This window comes from Mchenga conophoros, linkage group LG22, assembly GCF_057382185.1.
Source record: "Mchenga conophoros isolate Kocher_MC1m ecotype Shallow Benthic linkage group LG22, M_conophoros_male_GT1.1, whole genome shotgun sequence".
In the NCBI taxonomy this organism is placed as follows: Eukaryota; Metazoa; Chordata; class Actinopteri; order Cichliformes; family Cichlidae; genus Mchenga; species Mchenga conophoros.
Window position 1 is genome coordinate 636799 of NC_140546.1, and position 17155 is coordinate 653953.

At 44.3% G+C, this 17155-nt stretch overlaps 1 long non-coding RNA gene across 1 annotated transcript; it reads right to left on the reverse strand.

Annotated features, from left to right (window-relative positions):
* Positions 1–692: 692 nt before the first annotated feature.
* Positions 693–16634, reverse strand: LOC146548435 (uncharacterized). The gene is made up of 3 exons (XR_014890478.1): positions 16473–16634; positions 13065–13308; positions 693–1275 (listed from the first exon to the last, which is right to left on the reverse strand). It is a non-coding gene; the product is annotated as an uncharacterized LOC146548435 (long non-coding RNA).
* Between the last annotated feature and the right edge of the window lie 521 nt (positions 16635–17155).

A 17155-nucleotide genomic window follows, 5' to 3' on the forward strand; every position in this document is an offset into this window, starting at 1 on the left:
AAGAGCTGAGCAGATGTAGGCCAGGACATCACGCATGCATACATGATCACGTGTGTGTGTGATCATGTATGCATGCGTGAGCATTTCCTGATGACTAATCTGCTGCCATCATGTGTGCACTGAAATCCAGATTTACCTTAAAGGGACAGGCTGTTTCTCTGTACGTGAACATTCACGTTTAAACTCTGAGGGCAGCAGGCAGAGAAGCATTTTTAATGATCTCATTAAAGATTAAAATAGACTTAGTCTGGGTGAAAATTGTTTTTGTTGATGCAGTGATCCTTCTTTATGCCAAAATTATTTTAAAAGTCCTTTAAAGGCATATATCTTTTAATTTGGGTTGTATAGGCTGCAACGTACTGCAAACTTTCCTGTGATATCAGTTTGCACCACAAGATAAGAACATGTTCTTAGTTAAAGTGGACATGAAACGTCACATGTATAAAGGCTCATGTACAGCCTGCTCTCAGACACTCACTCTGTAACTCTGTGTATTGAAGCTGGATTTAAGAAATCAGTCTTTACAGGTAAAGTTTTTAGAGAATCCTTAGTCTAACAGCGTTCATTTTGTTTCACCTGTGAAAGGTACCTGCAGAGGTTACTGAAACAGGGGAGCGGCCCATCAAACTCACCTTGATGTGTGGGAACATTTAATCTCTGGTGGCTGTCAGAGGGACTGCAGTTTTTAGAGCTTAAAAGAATAGAATAGAATAATCCTTTAATTGTCCCACAAGGGGAAAATTGGTTGTAACAGCAGCAGAATAAAAGCACATCTACAAACAGAAGAGAGAAACAAACAATTTTTACAGAAAAAAATATTTATGGACAATAATTACAAAAACAGACAGTTTATTAAAGTACAGTTATTAAAGTATAGGGTTTTTTTTATATAAACTGAGATAGGTAATATGCAGCTATAACAGTAGTAGTTGTTTGGTTGATGAGTGCAGTTACAGCGCTGATGTAAACATCTGTGTTTGTTGGGAGCAGTTCTGATTGTGCAGTCTGACAGTTGCAGGTAGGAAGGACCTGCAGAAACGCTCCTTCATGCATCGAGGATGCAGTAGTCGGTCACAGAAGCAGCTCTGCAGCAACACTTACATGCATGGGGTGGGAGGCTCTGTCCATCAGAGATGTTATTTTTCCACAGTCCTTCTGTCTCCCACCACCTGCACTGGGTCCAGGGTGCATCCCAGAACAGAGCTGGCCTTCCTGATGAGTTTACCCAACCTCTTCCTCTCAGCTGCCGATAAACTGCTGCTCCAACATACCTCACTGTAAAAAATGACAGATGTCACCACAGAGTCATAGAAGGTCTTTAAAAGCGCTCCCTGGACTCCAAATGACCTCAGCCGCCTCAGCAGGTGGAGTCTGCTCTGACCCTTCCTGTAAAGAGCATCAGTGTTGTGGCTCCAGTCCAGCTTCCTAGGTTTGTTAATATTTCAGGTGGATGCGCAACCACCAATCGCACAACAACTTCAAACAATGACAGAAACGCAGCTGTTTGTGACGGTAACACCAGTAACAACAACCGTTTAATAAACGACAGCAGATCTGCTGTTCGGCGTCCTATGGAGACAGAGGAGGTCAGGTGACACCAAATTTCATCAGGTACAGGCACGAAGCTGAACAAACAGGGAATGAGTATCAGGAGGAGGTGAAGAAACAAAGTGAGGTGGGGTAGTACGAGAGGAGAGGAGAGGAGGAGTAAAGGAGGTCGAGGCTTTGAACAGACGCCGCGGGCTCTGAGTCCCGGCGAGCACGTTTCCCCTCCCCCATATCCTCACTAATCCCTCCAGTGAGAACAGGCTGTAACGCCGAACGAGCACACTGGCCTCTTATGTGTGTGCGTGTTAATAAAACATGGAATAACCCCGCCCCCACCTCGTCGCGGCTGTATTCGGTGGGCGAGCGAGCATTATAACTCAACGAGAGAGAGAGCATTAATAATTTACTGAACATGAATCAGAAGTCGCGGCCGCTGCAGTCTGAGTGAATAACCCAGTTTAAGCACGCACACACGGTCACACCGACAAACAGCAACAAAGCGTTTCCTGTTTCACCTTCTCAGGTGGGAACAAACAAAGCAGCCCATCTTATCTTAATGACCTTTTTCCTACTATGGCGGTGCATGTAGACGCAGCGACCTCACGCTCTCCTGAAAATGTGGTGTTTTGTTCGTCAAGTAAGTGTCTTTCTGCAAGTGTTTCTCGGCAGTCCACGTCGGAATATGTGTACAGTCGTCAGGCTCTCTTACACATTCGGAGAAGCAAGATTTGCCAAGTTTTGAACACTAACGTTGAGATGCTAAGGGAGATAGGACTTCTGCGACAGCCTGCTAGCTGGCCTAGCAACTCACCGGACTCGCCTGCTACCCCTTCCTGGGCAAGGAGGTGTCGAAAGCGGTGCGCTAGGACAAGGAAGCGGGGCAAGTGCGGAGGTGTCCGAGTCAGGCTTGAGGCTAAGCCAACTCGCCCAGCCATACCATCGATCCTCTTGGCCAACGTACGATCTCTGGACAATAAAATGGACAACATACGACTTCTGAGATCAGCGAATCGCAAAGTAAGTGACTGTTGTGTGCTAGTTTTCACTGAGACATGGCTTAATGACAACATTCCGGACTCGGCCATACAACTGGAGCAGCTAGCATGCTACAGAGCCGACAGGGCTCTCGTAGACGGAGGCAAGACCCGAGGTGGTGGGGTCTGTGTTTACATCCGTGACGAGTGGTGTCGTGATGCCACTGTAGTACGCAAACACTGCTCATCACTGGCGGAGTTCATGATCGTGAAGTGTCGCCCTTTCTATTTGCCCAGGGAGGTAAGTTCGATCTTGTTGGTTGCTACTTATATACCTCCATCTAGTAACAACAGCGATAGAAATGCGGCGCTGAACGAACTGTATCAGGCCATCAGTGAGCAACAAACAGCACACCCAGACGGTTTCATCATCCTCGCAGGAGACTTTAATCATGCTGATCTTAAAACTGTTCTCCCAAAGTTTCATCAGCATGTACATTTTCCAACAAGGGGGGACAACATATTGGACTTGGTCTACACACAGGAAAATGGAGCATACAAAGCCACCCCCCTCCCCCATATCGGCACCTCTGATCACCTCACTGTTATGCTAATGCCAGAGACAAGGGCTTCAGAGCTGGGGATGAAATAGGCCTGAGAACAGCGAGAGCCAACCTGTCACGTGGCATCAGGAAAGCGAAACAGGACTACACACACAAGATAACCTCCCACTTCAATGATAGCAAGGACGCAAGAAGCCTATGGCAAGGCATCCAGGCTATTACAGACTACAAGCCTGTAGCGCATAGCTGTGAGAGCGACACCACTCTGCTCAACAACCTGAACAGCTTCTTTGCATGATTTGAAGCACAGAACAACACACGCCCACAGAAAACACCACCACCTCCACACGACCAGCCTCTGTGCCTGTCTGCTGCCAGCGTGAAGAGGACACTCATCACCATCAACGCCCGGAAAGCAGCGGGTCCAGATAACATCCCTGGTAGTGTGCTGAAAGACTGCACAGAGGAGCTGAAGAATGTCTTCACAGACATCTTTAACACCTCCCTGAGGCAAGCCACTGTCCCATCATGCTTCAAGACTGCCACCATCATACCTGTGCCAAAGAAACCATCCCCAGCCTGTTTCAATGACTACCGCCCCGTGGCACTGACACCCATTATTATGAAGTGCTTTGAACGACTAGTCATGTCACACATCAAATCCATCCTACCTCCCACCCTGGACCCATACCAGTTCCCATACAGAGCGAAACGATCCACAGAGGATGCAATCTGCTCTGCCCTCCACCCAGCCCTAACTCATCTGGACAAGAAAGACTCATATGTGAGAATGCTGTTCATAGACTTTAGCTCAGGATTCAACACCATAATACCACAACAACTCATTTGTAAACTGGACAGACTGGGCCTCAGCACCTCCCTCTGCAACTGGCTGCTGGATTTCCTCAGCCAGAGGCCTCAAGCGGTGCGAGTGGGCAACAAGGTCTCAAACAGCATCACCCTGAGCATGGGGGCTCCACAAGGCTGTGTGCTCAGTCCTCTGCAGAGGTGTGGACTCGAGTCACATGACTTGGACTCGAGTCATTAATTTTATGACTTTAGACTTGACTTGAAAAAATGTTCTAAGACTTGTGACTTGACTTGGACTTTTACACCAATGACTTGGGACTTGAATTGGACTTGAACCGGTTTACTTGAAAAGACTTGATATTTTACCCCAAATATAAAATTTAACATGCATATTATATAGAGATTGAAAATGTGACGTCATTCACGGGTAGAACCGCAAAGGATTCTGGGAACTCGTGGCAAGCGGTACTAGCGCACGCAGGCTTTCAATTGAAATCAGTCACACAGCGATAAAAAGAAACACAAAAATGTCAAGAAGCTGTTGTATTATTAACTGCAATAGCCGGTCGCATGACAGCCACGGGAAGCCGACGGGTAAAGAGATCGGTTGTTATCGGATTACGTCGTTGAGGAGAAATTGTTCGAGCCATGTTTCCGAAGTAACAAAGACGCGACGGATGGCCTGGATTGCAGCCATTCAAAGATCAAATATAACGTCCCAGAACACTCCAGCTCACAGGTTAGTCTGCTCCAAGCATTTACACGAAGGTCAGTCTGCTGTTGTAGTTAATGCGTCATTTTCATGACATAATTGGTGATATAGGTTACAAGCAAGTCTGGCGCTGAACAGAAATTGTGGCGCTATGCTCCTTTGTTTATTGTGCATAAATAGTGAATTGTCCTGACACAATATTGCGTTTCGCTTCTGTTATTATGGTACATTGACAAAAACATATACTTTTATTCACAGGATAAAACAGGTTTTTTGTATCACTAATTGCCCAGTACGATTACAGCATACAGTATTATTGTCACTGCTACATTTCTGTGATGCTACCAGAAATTATTTCCACTACTAATTAATTACCGTTGAGCTCAAAGGTCCTATTAATAAACGGTTAAGGAATGTGTATTTATGAAGACGATTTGTGAGACTGGTAAACTTATGATACGTATGATGGTCTTTACTTTCTACACTGTGCATTTCAAGGTCCTGCACCCATCCGTCGGTAAACTGTACCTGGACTTGTTGCAGTGACCTGAAGTTACTAAACTTCATGAGTGTGTGCACTCACTCCAAGAACCGTATGATTATAAATATGCATATAAATATGCTACGATGAGATAGCTGACTTCATCTAACTAGCAAATGTTGTCCAGGCTACGTTGGTGATGCAGTTTTTTTAATGTGTATGATATTTTTGTCATGCGATTTTAAAGCCGGTCCTACAACCGCATCCAAGAATGACATGCAGCTTATCTCAGAACTGTCGGTGAAAACTATTCTTGGAGCTAGGTTTAATTGAGCTGCATTTTAAAGAGGTGCAATTTCACAATTTGTGTATATTTTCTAAGTTCACTATTTTGTCATGTGTTGAGAAAAACACAGATTTAAAAATTACATGGTCTAATATTTACATTTAGCATAACTGCAACATTATTTTTTCGTTTTTTTTTTAAAGACTCGAAAGGACTTGAAATTCAAAGTTTCAGACTTGTGACTTTACTTGGACTTTTACACCAGTGACTTGAGACTCGACTCTGACTGGCCTGACATTACTTGAGACTTGACTTGAGACTTGAGGATAAAGACTTGAGACTTACTTGAGACTTGCAAAACAATGACTTGGTCCCACCTCTGGTCCTCTGCTCTTCACCCTGTTGACACATGACTGCACACCAACCTACAGCTCCAACCACCTTGTGAAGTTTGCGGACGACACAACGCTAGTGGGGCTCATCACTGAGGGCGATGAGATCCACTACAGGAAAGAGGTTGAGCTCCTGACCACGTGGTGCAGAGACAACAACCCCCTGCTAAATGTTAGTAAGACCAAGGAGATTATTGTCAACTTCCAGAGAGGCCACACCTGTCACCCCCCCTTGACCATCGACGGCGCTGCGGTGGAGAGGGTGAGCAGCACCAAGTTCCTGGGGGTGCACATCAGTGAGGACCTCTCTTGGACCACCAACACAGCATCACTGGCCAAAAAAGCACAACAGCGCCTCTACTTCCTGCGCAAACTCAAGCGGGCAAGTGCTCCACCACCCATCCTGACCACATTCTACAGAGGAACTATTGAAAGTATCCTCTCCAGCTGCATCACTGTGTGGGGCGGTAGCTGCACTGACTATAACAGGAAAGCTCTACAACGCATTGTGAGAACAGCTGAGAGGATAGTTGGTGTACCACTCCCCTCCCTGCAAGACATTTACACCACTCGCCTCACCCGCAAAGCCATCACAATTGTCAACGATGCAACCCACCCCACGCACTGTCTGTTCAGCCTCCTGCCCTCTGGAAAGAGATACAGAAGTCTCCACTCCCGCACTACCAGGCTCACCAACAGCTTCATCCACCAGGCTGTGAGACTGCTGAACTCTCTTCCCTCCCGGCTCCCAGCCAGCAGAATCATCAGATTGGCAGAAGTATAGGAAGACAGACTGGACTCTACCCCTCCCACCCCCCATCCACGCACACTCTCCAACAAGGAAACACTCTCTGAATCAAGAACTGGAAAACATTTCTGACTGGAAACAACTACCTCTGCATTGCAATTGCACACACCTGGTGCTATATATTTTTAGTATTTCTTTTAGCACTATTTATATTATTATATTACTATTACTGCTGCTATAGTCTTATGCTGCATTAAAACAAAATACCCCTACCAACCACAACCTGGGACTACCTCAAGTAGACTAGTATACTATTTTCCAGGGAACACTGTTGGAACACTTTATTTTATTTATTTTTTGTCTACCCTGTTACCTATTTAATATTACCTCATTGTTAGGGCTGTTTTTGTTGTGCATCTGCACTTTATTGTTGTCAATGTCTACGCATGGGACAGTGTGAAACGTAATTTCAATTCCTTTGTATGGCAAGTACATTTGAAGAAATTGACAAATAAAGTTTTCTATTCTATACTATTCTATTCTAGTACCATATCACCCTATTAGAGCACTTCGCTCTCGCTCTGCAGGCCTACTTGTTGTTCCTAGAGTATTTAAAAGTAGAATGGGAGGCAGAGCCTTCAGTTTTCAGGCCCCTCTTCTGTGGAACCAGCTTCCAGTTTGCATTCAGGAGACAGACACTATCTCTACTTTCAAGATTAGGCTTCAAACTTTCCTTTTTGCTAAAGCATATAGTTGCCTACACAAAAATATGGGCACACGTTGGATCTTGTTTTAACTCATAATTTACCTGTCTCTAACTTAGAGGTTTGCGATGTTGTATGTTCAGACCATAGACCCGTCCTGTTTGAGGTTTTCCTTCCTTGTACCAAAGTTAATCTTCCTCCTGTTGCTGCTAGGAGCTGTCGTATTTTTAACCCTTCCTCTGCTGGACAGTTCTCTATTGTTTTTAATCAGAATGGCGGCCTTCCTGATTTCATATGCAATATACAGAAGAGCTGAGTACGTGGTTTTACTCTGTCTGTCAAACTGCTTTAGATTCAGTGGCCCCCTTTAAGCTTAGGCAAGCAAAAGCCAAATCTGAACCCTGGCTGAATGAAGACACCCGGGCTGCCAGAAGAAAGTGTAGGAGAGCTGAACGTAAATGGATGAAGGATCAACTGCAGGTGTCATACCAAATGTTACAAGACTACTGGAATTCTTACCAGAAAACTGTAAAAGATGCTAAGAGGAAACATTTTGCTGCTATTATTCAGGCAAATTGTCGTAAGCCTCATGTCTTATTTAAGACTATTGGCATGGTCCTTCACGCTCCACAGACTGCTGGTGTCGAGTCTTCTCAGGAAATTTGTGAAAACTTCCTACACTTTTTTATTGATAAAGTGCCATCTGTCAAAGCGCAGACTTCCCAGTCCGTTCTCGACCCTTCTACCCCTGTCCCTAGTTCTGCTGTCTTTGACAGGTTTGAGCCAGTTTCCTTGCTCTGCCTGCAGGAGTTGGTTGCTCACATGAAGCTCTCAGGTTCCCGTTATGATGCTCTCCCTCCTCGATTTTTCAAAGAGGTTTTTCTCACTATAGAGATTGAAAATGTGACGTCATTCAGGGGTAAAACCGCAAAGAATTCTGGGAACTCGTGGCAAGAGGTACTAGCGCACGCAGGCTTTCAATTGAAATCAGCTATACAGCGATAAAAAGAAACACAAAAATGTCAAGAAGCTGTTGTGTTATTAACTGCAATAGCCGGTCGCATGACAGCCACGGGAAGCCGACGGGTAAAGAGATCGTTTTTATCGGATTACGTCGTTGAAGAGAAATTGTTCGAACCATGTTTCCGAAGTAACAAAGAGGCGACTGGATTGCAGCCATTCAAAGACAAAATATAACGTCCCAGAACCCTCCAGCTCACAGGTTAGTCTGCTCCAAGCATTTACACAAAGGTCAGTCTGCTGTTGTAGTTAATGCGTCATTTTTCTTAACATAATTGGTGATATAGGTTACAAGCAAGTCTGGCGCTGAACAGAAATTGTGGCGCTATGCTCCTTTATTTATTGTGCATAAATAATAATAATAATAATAATAATGGATTGGATTTATATAGCGCTTTTCAAGGCACCCAAAGCGCTTTACAATACCACTATTCATTCACTCTCACATTCACACACTGGTGGAGGCAGCTACAGGTGTAGCCACAGCTGCCCTGGGGCAGACTGACAGAAGCGAGGCTGCCATATCGCGCCATCGGCCCCTCTGGCTAACACCAGTAGGCAAGTAGGGTAAAGTGTCTTGCCCAAGGACACAACGACCAGGACAGAGAGCCCAGGGATCGAACCGGCGACCTTCCGGTTACAGATGCGATTCCCAACCCCCTGAGCTACGGTCGCCACGGTCGACAATAGTGAATTGTCCTGACACAATATTGCATTACGCTTCTGTTATTATGGTACACTGACAAAAACATATACTTTTATTCACAGGATAAAACAGTTGTTTTGTATCACCAGTTGCCCAGTACGATTACAGCATACAGTATTATTGTCACTGCTACATTTCTGTAATGCTACCAGAAATTATTTCCACTACTAATTAATTACCATTGAGCTCAAAGGTCCTATTAATAAACGGTTAACGAATGTGTATTTATGAAGACGATTTGTGAGACTGGTAAACTTATGATACGTACGATGGTCTTTCGTTCTACACGGTGCATTTCAAGGTCCTGCACCCATCCGTCAGTAAACTGTACCTGGGCTTGTTGCAGTGACCTGAAGTTACTAAACTTCACGAGTGTATGCACTCACTCCAAGAAGCGTATAATTATAAATATGAGCGTGGTGACGTTGGGCAGCACGCTAACGTCTTTTGTCCACTCTGTGTGCTCGTAAGGGTCTAACACTTTCACTGGTTTGATTTTTTTCCTCGTATCTTTTCTTTGACTTTTCATTAAGTCTGTCTTTGTACGGACCGGCATTGTTCTCCTTCGTTTTGTACATACCTTTTTGGGGGGCAAAGAAAAAGCAAGAATTTATTGGAACCGAAGAATGAACGTTTTGCGGTGCTGCAAATGCTTGCATTTGATGCGGTACTTGGATTGTTTTGCCACGAGTTACTGGCATGCAATGCGCGAAAGTCACGTGGTCTGTCAATCTCTATAGCATCAACTGTACAATCCATTGTAAATAGTAGTCTGTCCTCTGGTGTTGTACCAGTCAATCTCAAACATGCAGTGATTCAGCCTCTACTCAAGAAACCTGCTCTTGATCATGATATTATTGCGAATTACAGACCTATTTCCAAACTGCCTTTTATCTCAAAGATTCTTGAAAAGGTAGTTTACAAGCAATTAATGTCCTTCCTAGAAGAACACGGTATTTTAGAAGTTTTCCAATCTGGTTTTAAAGCTTTACATAGTACCGAATCTGCCCTTTTAAGAGTTTTTAATGATGTGTTTTTGGCAAATGACTCAGGTGACTGTGTTATTATTGTGCTGTTAGATTTAACTGCTGCTTTTGATACAGTGGATCACAATATTTTCATTTCCCGTTTAGAGCAGTTGGTGGGTATGCGGAGTACCGCACTGCAGTGGCTCAGATCCTATTTGGCAGAGTGAACTTTCTCTGTGAAACTGGGGGAGTTTGTATCCTCTGTTGCTTCTCTTCAATGTGGGGTCCCACAGGGTTCAGTTTTAGGCCCGCTTCTTTTCTCTCTATATCTCCGACCCCTTGGGTCTATTTTCAGGAAACATGGGATTTCTTTCCACTGCTACGCCGATGACTCCCAGATTTATTTCCCACTTAAAAAGATAAATGGCTTCTCAGTAGACCCGCTGCTCAGATGCCTTGATGAAATAAGGGCCTGGATGGCTTTGAACGTTTTACATTTTAATGAACAGAAAACAGAAGTGATGGTTTTTGGTGGCGCTTCTGAGGCCACTATTATAGATCTTGGTCAAAGGAGCTTGCAAAGAAAAGCGTCTGGACTTCTTTAGGTTGCTTGAAGACGTTTCACCTCTCATCCGAGAAGCTTCTTCAGTTCTAAGGTCAAATGGTGGAGAGTCCCAGATATAAACCTTGTGGGAGTTTCCCCCCCACAGAGGGACAAAAGGACCCCCTGATGATCCTCTAATCGCCTGAGCCAAGGTGTGAAACTGGGTGTGGGTCCCAATCAGCCAGAGTTTCGGGTGTGTTCATTGTGAAACCTGGCCCCACCTTATCATGCGAATTCCTGAGGTCAGATGGCCCAGGATGTGAGTGGGCGTTAAGGCGTCTGGGAAGGATCTCAAAACTGGATTATAGATGGCAGAGACTTGGTGTCATAAGCCCCGCCTCTGTTCAAAGATGGTCGCTCACAGTGGACATAGATGGCTTCTTTCACTCCTCTTTCAAACCATCTGTCCTCTCTGTCCAAAATGTGAACATTGGCATCCTCGAAAGAGTGACCTTTATCCTCGAAGTTTACCGGAAGCCCACACACACGGACCAGTACCTCCTGTTTGACTCCCATCACCCTCTGGAACACAAACTTGGAGTAATCAGGACCCTACACCACCGGGCAGAACATGTTCCCTCTAAGCCTGAAGGAAAAAAGAAGGAACACACACATGTAAAGGAAGCACTCAAAACGTGCGGCTATCCTAAATGGGCGTTCTTAAAGTCAGCAAAGAGGCACAGAAAAGAAGACCAGACACCAGCGAGGGAGGATAAGAAGGACAGACGCAACAACATTGTCATCCCCTGTGTAGCCGGTGTATCAGAGAAACTCAGGAGAGTTTTCTCCAAGCATGACATCCCAGTGTATTTCAGACCCAGCAACACGCTCAGACACAAACTGGTTCACCCGAAAGACAAAATGCCAAAACACAAACTTAACAATGTGGTGTATGCTGTACAGTGCAGCGAGGAATGCCCAGACCTCTACATTGGAGAGACCAAACAGCCACTTCACAAGCGCATGGCACAACACAGAAGAGCCACCTCCACAGGACAAGACTCAGCAGTCCATCTGCATCTTAAGGATAAAGGTCACTCTTTCGAGGATGCCAATGTTCACATTTTGGACAGAGAGGACAGATGGTTTGAAAGAGGAGTGAAAGAAGCCATCTATGTCCACTGTGAGCGACCATCTTTGAACAGAGGCGGGGCTTATGACACCAACTCTCTGCCATCTATAATCCAGTTTTGAGTTCCCTCCCCAGACGCCTTAACGCCCACTCACATCCTGGGCCATCTGACCTCAGGAATTCGCATGATAAGGTGGGGCCAGGTTTCACAATGAACACACCCGAAACCCTGGCTGATTGGGACCCACACCCAGTTTCACACCTTGGCTCAGGCGATTAGAGGATCATCAGGGGGTCCTTTTGTCCCTCTGTGGGGGGAAACTCCCACTAGGTTTATATCTGGGACTCTCCACCATTTGACCTTAGAACTGAAGAAGCTTCTCGGATGAGAGGTGAAACGTCTTCAAGCAACTTAAAGAAGTCCAGACGCTTTTCTTTGCAAGCTCCTTTGACTACGATGACCTGGATGACTGAGAACCTTCACAGACATTATAGATCTTGGTTCACTGGCACAGTATGTTAAACCAGTCATCACTAATCTGGGAGTTAAAATAGAGGCAAATCTTAAACTTGAAAGCCAGGTCAGAGCTGTTGTAAGATCTAGCTTTTTTCATTTGAGGGAATTAGCCAAAATAAAGCCTATCTTATCGAAACAGCATTTTGAGACAGTAATCCATGCCTTTGTTACTTCTAGGCTGGATTATTGTAACGCACTTTATTTTGGGCTTAGTGATGCGTCCATTAGGCGGCTGCAGGTTGTGCATAATGCTGCAGCACGTCTTTTAACTGGAACAAAAAAGTTTGAGCACATTACCCCAATTTTAATTTCACTCCACTGGCTACCTGTACATTTTAGGATTGTTTTTAAAATTCTCTTATTTGCTTTTAAATCTCTTAATGGCCTGCCCCCCCCCCTACCTCTCGGAGCTACTACAACCATATAAACCTGCCCGTTCCCTTAGGCCCGCCAATCAGCAGCTCCTTAAGGTACCGAAAACTAAGTATAAAACTAAAGGTGATCGTGCTTTTGCTGTAGTTGCTCCAAAGTTGTGGAATGATCTACCCTTGCATGTAAGGCAGGCCTCTTCTCTCTCTGAATTTAAAAGTCTTCTTAAAACATATTTATTCGCTGAGGCCTTTGGCATTGATTAGAGGGGTTGACTCAATTTGTTTTAACATGTTTCAATTTATTTTAGTTTTTTAGTTATTTATTTTATCTTATCTCATTTTAATTTTCTTTACTTATGCTATTAGCATGTACAGCACTTTGTGAACTCTGGTTTTATGTTAAAGTGCTTTATAAATAAAGGTGGTATGGTATGGTGTAGTTAGGGCTGGACCAGGTGACCCTGGATCCTCCCTTAGTTATGCTGCAATAGACGTAGGCTGCCGGGGATTCCCATGATGCACTGGGTGTTTCTTCTTCATGTTCAACAAACATGTTTACAGCCTGATCAGACCTGAACTATGACTCACCTGGATTGAAGTGTGCATTATCAAGGGCATGGCCTCTGAAGCTGCTGGTCATACTCGTCATACTCTGCTTTGCAGCTGACGATTGGTTGCTGGTGGACACTCCACGCTCTGGTTGCCTGGGGAACCCTCTAATGTATTTAGTACCAGGTCGTATGCCACTTCTGGGTTTTCTTCAGTCTCATTGGATCATCTGGATGTTGTGTTTATTTCGGGTCCAACACTTCCTGTTGCTGACGGTCACTTCCTGTGAGGAGAAAGAGCTCTGGTCACTACTTCGATGTAAATCAATGTGGACAAAGACTGGCATTCAGGTTAGCTGCTGGCCTGCCAGCCCAGTGGAAGCTGCATGGAGTGGAAGTGGCTAACTTAACTCCTGGGTTGCTCAGATTCATCAATCAATGAAGCAATCACACAAATATAAACAAGCAGAGTGAGGGGGCGTGGCTTAAAACCAAAGTCACAGCAAGCAACCTGGGGGCGATCAAGAAGCTTCCTACTTGACCTCCATCTTTGTCTACAGTCTGTGTAAAGGTGATTCCAACAGTCTGCAGCAGGTCAGAAACAAACCTGAGACTCCGCCTTCTCCCCAGGTCATCACCTGTCCCACACAGCGACTGTCAGGCTGACTTCCTCACGCGGAGGAGGAGGCACCCCTCTTAGCAACAGAACTAAAAATACTGCCTGTTTACTGTTTGTGTGTGTGTTTGTGCGCATCTTTAAAATATCATGACAACCAAAAGCTTTTAGTTCAGAGAGTTTAAAGATTTCAAAGAAGCAGAAACACGAGAAGACCACACACACACACACACACACACACACACACACACACACACCTGAATGACACTCTTGCTGCGAGTCAGACTGATGGTGCGTTCCAGATTAACAACCCCACCTCAGCTTTCCCCTCCAACCCCGGCTTAACATTCCAAGATGGCGGCAGTGACGGTAAACAGCTGTTTCTAACGTTTTTCCTTATTTGAGCTGATGGAGTAACAAAGAAGCTGATGGTATACAAATGTAGCACAGTTAACAGACAGCTGTACTGCGTATTACTGCTGTGCTGAGAAAAGTTACATGTTCAGAATTTACCTGAAAATAACACTCTGTAGATCTGTTTACCTCACACCGCTACATCTGTATATATGTAGCACATCTGTATATTTGTTCATAGTACACCTGTATATCTGCCCGTCTGTATAGCAATATAGAACATCTGTATGGTGCACAGATCATCTGTATATCTGTACATTTGTTTGTAGTTCAGCTGTATATTTGCTCTTTCTGTACATCATCTGTTCATAACTATTCCACCATTTAAACTACCCTTCTCTGTCTATATCAGTACATCTCTATATTTGCTCTCTACTTAACTTATCTGTATGTATTCTGCTCTTATTGCACTTGCTACTCTTGCACTTCTGATTAGATGCAAACTGTATTTCGTTACCCTGTATTTATACATGTGTAATGACAATAGAGTTGAATCCTAATCCTAATCCCTGCCACACAATCATTCCATCGATCAGTCAAGTCTAAGCAGTCTGTAAGCGCCGTGATAGCCAATGAGCAAGCATGGCGGTGGATAAAATTCTCATCATAAGGCTTCAAAAGCCAGCATGTGAAATCCCACCCACCCATCTTTATACATCTGAATCGCCCCAATCCATTTTTAATAAGTCATCAATAATCAGTCATGTGATGAATCACTTATCGTTAAAATATCAATAACATATAAAACATCTATGTGTGCTCAGGGCACGACCCTGTCTTCCTGGCTTTTTCAGGCCACCATGATGTGGCAAACAGTTTACTGAGTGACAACTCAGTGGCAGCAGGTATATTAAGCCACACCCACTCCAGAGTACTGTTGTTACCTGTGATTATCGTCCTGACTGAATAAAAGGATCAATAAGTGTTAGTGTTTAAAGTTGCTGATTTGCTGTCAGCTGACTAATAAAGAGGAGGAAAGCTGGTGGTTGAACGGCTCAGCAGCAGGACACTGGCACCCTCCACAGGACAAAAAAAGAAAAGAAAAAGCTCAATCTGATCGGTGAACACTGGAAAAACACAATTCCTGTTATTAATCATTGATAGTAGGGGTGCAACGATACTCAAAATTCACAGTTCGGTTCGATACTTTGGTGTCACGGTTCGATATTTTTTCGATACAAAAAAAATGTTCATGCCTTTTTAATTTGTCATTTATTAAAATTATAAATATATATTTTAACTCAAAAGTACAGTTTTTAAATTTAACCCTAACCCTTGTGCGTGTTTTTTATTTTGACAGCGAATGCGCACCTGCGGACCACTTATGTGCAGCCCTGGTTATTTAGCTCGTCATATTGCAGCCACAGAAATTCTTTTGTCCATGAAACCATAAAGCTGCACTTTCTTTTTGCCTTATAGTCTGATTTGTCATAACTTCTCCGTTTTGTGGTAAGCTTTTCTTTGGCTGTCACTTCTTCACCCTGACCTGTCTTATTTGGCTCAGCAGAACTGAAATATATATCCTGCTGCTTTTACACACGTACTCACATAAGCTCAGCGATTCTCTGCGCGATCAACCTCTCACATGTTTAAGCTGCGGGAGATTTCACTTGTCATGTTTGCGTAGTAAGCTAATGATTAATAAGACGATGTCAGAGGAATTGGTGCACAAATTATCATCACTCACAGATCAGTGCTGTCGCTCTCTATACACAGTTCGCACGATTGCAAAGTGAAAGCAAAAAAACAAGCGCAAATTCAAACGCGATTTCAATGTCACATATTGACAGTGGCTCACCGATGCCAATGACATAATTACCCAGCTACATTTCTGAAAGAATGCAAAAGCATTGACATATATTTTTCCTACAATAGCCCGACGGGCAGGGCAGAGATAGATTTTGGTAGCCCGACTGGAAAAATCGCTAGCACCGGGATGTCGGGCTAGCGATTTTGCGAGCCCTGTATCTGATGGAGGAATCACTCATCTTTGGAAAAGAGAGTTTATTATAGAGAAATGTCTCTTTCCAAAATAAAAGCTATACTATCCGCTTCTTCTGGGCTATATTCTCAGCAGCATAAGGAGAATCATGTGCTAACAGCTGTCTAAATGACTCGGCTAAAGTTAGTAGCATGCTTGTTGTTTTTGTCTTTGCACTAGGATGATGTCGGTGTAAATGTGCAGTCATATTCGTTGTGTTCCCACTAGTGCTTTCAGGTTAATCTCGTTGAAATGACCTTAACGCCACAACACGGCAAATCTCCGTTAACGAGCTACCGCCATCGCCCCGTGCATGGGGCTAGACGGCCAACACGTTAACGAGCTAACTGCACTAACACACTAGTTCCCACCCATGTAATTGAGCATTGCATGGCACATCCAACATACTGTTTTACTTTAGTCCATGACTCGCTTACCTTCAGGGTCATACGCCACATGAAAACCAAAATAATTCCAAACGCCAGATCTGAATGAGGGTGGGGGAGGTCCATGTTGCAAGGAGAGCTTAACTTCTGTCTTGCTAGCTTGCCCTGCGCTCTTCCTTCTGACTATGCTGTCTGTGTTGAGCGCTCAGTGGATCTGCGCTCGACAGTGCAGCCTAGGCGGAGTAGTCGAACGCAGATTCACTGAGCGCTCAACACAGACAGCATCGTCAGAAGGAAAGTTGATAAAATAAATTACAAATGTTGTATTGTTCGATACATATGCGTACCGAACCGAAAGCACTGTATTGAACGGTTCAATATCTATACAATATCGTTGCACCCCTAATTGATAGGTCTACTTTTTTAGCTTCGCACTCCTGTAAAAACTTTATTTAAACATGTGATCAGCGATCAATAACATTGAGTTTGTTTTCAGTTAAAAAAATGTAAATGACATTTTTTATTTACAGCTGATTGATATTCACTTCATTCACACGCTCTCAGGATGCTCTGACCAAGCGATAAAGCACAAACAATGATCTGAAACCAGACACTCACCGAGGCTGCTGAAGCCAACCAGCCCTGCGACCTTTGACCCTTCAGGTAACGATGCGATTCCTGTCAAACGATGCAGAGGGCAGTGTCATCGAACAGGTGATAACCAACCGGACGGC